General features: G+C 37.0%; 1 non-coding gene across 1 annotated transcript; it reads right to left on the bottom strand.

Annotated features, from left to right (window-relative positions):
* Positions 1-1,582: 1,582 nt before the first annotated feature.
* Positions 1,583-1,684, bottom strand: LOC111814379. Its single transcript, XR_002819378.1, has one exon. It is a non-coding gene; the product is annotated as a U6 spliceosomal RNA (small nuclear RNA).
* Positions 1,685-4,111: the final 2,427 nt, after the last annotated feature.

The raw sequence follows: 4,111 nt of genomic DNA, 5'->3' as shown, positions 1-4,111 counted from the left end.
AAAGAAAGAAAGAAAGAAAAAGTAGGAATTAATGAGAGAAAAAGTAGATAAGATTCTTGTTAGCTGCTCCTTACAATAAGTGTGCTCAAGGGTGAGACAGAATTTGGTCTTTTTTATTATTTATTGATTTCAAGAACCTGGCCCCATAGCTTTTAGTTGTATCATTGCAACCACGAGCAGATTAATCCTTCTATATTTGTTTTGTCAGTATATAAAATGAGAATTATAACAGTATATTCCTCCCAGGGTCCCAATGATCAGATCAATTAGTACATGCAAAGCCTTTAATAGTACTTGGCACATAGTAAGTGCTTAATAAATATTAGCCATATTATTGTCTTAAACTTCAGTCTGGCTTCTTATACTGTTTCCATCTACTCAGTACTACAAAACACCTTGCCTTGCTTGACTTTCTCCTCCAGTATTCTGTAATTGCTCTTTGCCCACCTATTTCCAGTCATTCTAGTTGAAGAATTAAATTTTTTACCAGGTCAGCTCTTTGAAATATTTTCTAGTTATTCCCACTTGCCACAGGTTTTTGTTCTTAATTTTAACATTGTGCTTATCCAAATCTAACAAAATAATTATGATTCATTCTTTCCCAACAGCCTATATACTTCTTACAGGAGGAGGCTGTTCCTTATTGGCACTTAACTATCCAAGGTCCGCTATGGAGTGGATATTCAAGGACACTTGTCAAAATTGCTCTGATTTTAATTTTTTACTAACAAGATCCTTGTTAGACCAGAAAAGAGTTGACTTTATCCATGTGGTGGTGCATGCCTGCAGTGGCAGCACTCTGGATCACAGTTCAGGCCATCTGGGCAACTTCGTGACTTAGTGAGATGAGTTTCAAAATAAGAAGGGGATATAGGTCAGTGTGAGTGCCCTGGGCTAAATGCTCATTGCCTGAAAAAATGTTTAACATGTACTTTTTTCCCTTTAAAATATTTTTGGGGGCTGGTGAGATGGCTCAGTGGTCTAAAGCACCTACTTAGAACAAGCTTAGTAAATCACAGGGACTGCAGTTCAATCCCCCAGCACCACATGCCAGCCAGCCCCGCCCCCTGGTGGGCTGAGCTGCCCTCCTCCACACACAAATAAATAAATAAATAAATAAAAATTTTTGTTTCATTTTATTTTTGTAGGTAATAAACTTGGAGCTTACTGGTAGAATATTTTTGTTTCGAATTTTTATTGCTCAATAGCCCAAGCTTAATAATTTTAAATAAGAAAACTTACATGTTTGATTAATAACAAACACTTGTCTTTACAAGCACACATACACATAAGTATGTTAGAATACTATTTTTTTTCTAATTTTATTTTATTTTGAAGAATAAAAGCAGAAGCAAAAACAAATAGAAAAAAAAAGAGAAACAGGGTAACATGCAACAATACTATGTTACAGATTTTCAAAACAGGAATAGCTATAACAGTGGTTGTTATATTATCTATTTTTATCATCAAATCTGTTGCTCAGAGTAACATATAGTTATGCAAGAGTGAAAAAAATAATTGAATATTAATGCTTGCTTTCAAGAAGTCTTAAGAAATACTATTATTGATAATTATTGTGTCTAAAAATATGGAATACTTCCTGAATTTGTTTGTCATACTTTCACAGAGGTCATGTTGATCTCTGTATCATTCCAATGTTAGTATATTGCTGTGGAAACAAGCACCCTGCATGTACTTTAATGAATGCAATGAATGTAACTACATTTTCCTAAAATTTAATTTAGTAATCTGTTGGGGGGAAGGGTGGTTGGAATGAAACTGGAGCCTAAGACTGATACTAAATTAAATCTTTGCATTTAAAACATTTTTTTAACTTATAAACATTTTTATGTGTGTATAATTTCAAGATTCAGACTAATCACAAATTAGGGAATTCATTTTTTTCTTTAAAGGATTGGTTGGGGTTAGTGATGGAGCATGACCTGCCATCAGGCCCCTGGTAGAATAAATACAGCCCGACACAGGTTCTTCTGAAATCCACTGGTGAATCTTGGAAATGGACCAGTAACACGGAGGGAAGAGAAGTAACTGTGAATGTGTCTGGATGACAGAGAAAATACGATCTCTCTTTTCAGAGTCAACTTACTGTCATGAGGAACAAATAAAAGATATTTGTCTAGGTTATGTTTAGGAAGTAGATAAGTTGAAGAAATCTTTACTTGTGTGATCTGATACTATATTTGGAACTTTATTTTTTTGGTACCAAAGATTGAACTCAGGTCCTTGTGCATGCTAGGCAGGCACTGTGCTGCTGAGCTATATCCCCGGTCTTTTTGGACTTTTTTTTTTTTTTTTTAAATTTTATTTATTTATGTGTGTGTGTGTGTGTGTGGCCAGCTCAGCCCACCAGGGGGTGGGGCTGGCTGGCATGTGGTGATGGGGGATTGAACCGCGGTCCCTGTGCTTTGCTATGCTTGTTCTATGTAGGTGCTTTAGACCACTGAGCCATCTCACCAGCCCCTGGACTTCTTTTGAGGAAAGAAAAAACCAAGTCTAATGAAGAGCGAAGTAAATTTTTTTTCTATGTGAAGGAGGGAAAACAAGGATCAAAAAATTTAGGATGCAGAAGTATCATGCCAAAGTTAGACATACATTTGTACTGTACATGCCAGAGGATGTACGGTTCATTTTATTTGACAGGTGGTATTTTTATTTCTTTAGTAGGTTTAGAGGGTTTGGAACCGCTACAGCTTTGTAAAGTAGTTTCCCTGATTATTTCAACTCATTGAGTTATTTTTTCCTTTTTTATGCATTTAGTACAGGGTCTACCTACACAGATTGGACTCCTAGTGATCCTCCTGTTTTCAGCCTCCCAAGCACTGGGATTACAGGTGTGTGCCACCACACCCAGTCTTAATAGCTATCTGAGCATGCCCCGGGGGTGGGCCCAGCACCCCAGTCCCTGCTAAACAGGTGCTTTAATCCACTGAGCTATCTGGTCAGCCCTTTTTCAATTTTTTAATTTATTTTTTATGCTTTTACTAGAGGGTCTACAAGGTCTTATTACACAGATCGGACTCAGTGATCCTCTCATTGGGTTATTGAAGAATGAAGGAAACTCATTCTGTGATTATTAAAATGAATCAATTTTATGAGAATTAGCTTTTAGAACCTGCTAAAAATTGAGTAGAAGTTAAAATATTGGTTACAAAATAGGAATCATTAGGAAAAAGTTTTGGGGCCAGGGAGATGGCTTAGTAGAATAAGCACTTCCCTGGCAAGCACAAGGGCCTGAGTTCAATCCCCAGTTCTTCAAAAAAAAAAAAAAAAAAGAAAAGAAAAGAAAGAAAGAAGAAGTTTTGTCAGGACTGTCCAGATAGCTCAGCAGATTAAAGCACCTGTTTAGGCAGATGCAGGGACCAGGTTCAATGCTCAGCATGCTGTGCCAGCCCCCGCCCCCGGTGCGTGCTGAGACAGAGACAGAGACTGAGGCTGGGCATGGTGGTATGTGCCTGTAATCCCAGCACTTGGGGGGCTGAAAATAGGAAAATCATTATGAGTTTAATCTGTGTAGTGAGACCCTGTAGACCCTGTGCTAAACACACACAAAAAAGTTTTGTCATTTTAAAAAAATAATAGGTTAAAGGAAAAATATTTGGAAGATAAAAGTAGTTGAAATCCATGTAGCATTTAAATAATACTTTATCAAGATATAATGTACATATAAAATTCACCTGTTTTGAATGTAAAATTCAGTAATTTTTAGTAAATTTGTAGTTGTGCCTATACTACAACAACTCACTTTGGGAACATTTTAATTACCTGAAACATATACCTAGTGCCTACCCTGTGTGATCATTTCTTAGCTTCTGTTTCTAGACCTGGATAACCACTATTCTGTTTGTCATCTATAAATTTGAATTTTTTGGATGTTTCATACAAATGAAATCATATAATATGTGACCCCTGTCTGGGTCCTTTGACTTAAGTGTGACATTTTTGAGGCTCCATCTCAACTCCCAGCGAGGCTCAGGTCTGCTGAATGTGTACTGACAGCTACAAGCCGAATGGGGCTAGTCTTGGCCTGAAGGTGTAAGCTCACTGAGATTATCCACTACTCCAAACAAAAGCTAATGTAGGCTTGCTGAGA

The sequence above is a fragment of the Octodon degus genome, unplaced genomic scaffold (genome assembly GCF_000260255.1).
Source record: "Octodon degus isolate 3935 unplaced genomic scaffold, OctDeg1.0 scaffold00302, whole genome shotgun sequence".
NCBI classification, from domain to species: Eukaryota; Metazoa; Chordata; class Mammalia; order Rodentia; family Octodontidae; genus Octodon; species Octodon degus.
This window is presented reverse-complemented; position numbering and strand designations above follow the sequence as displayed.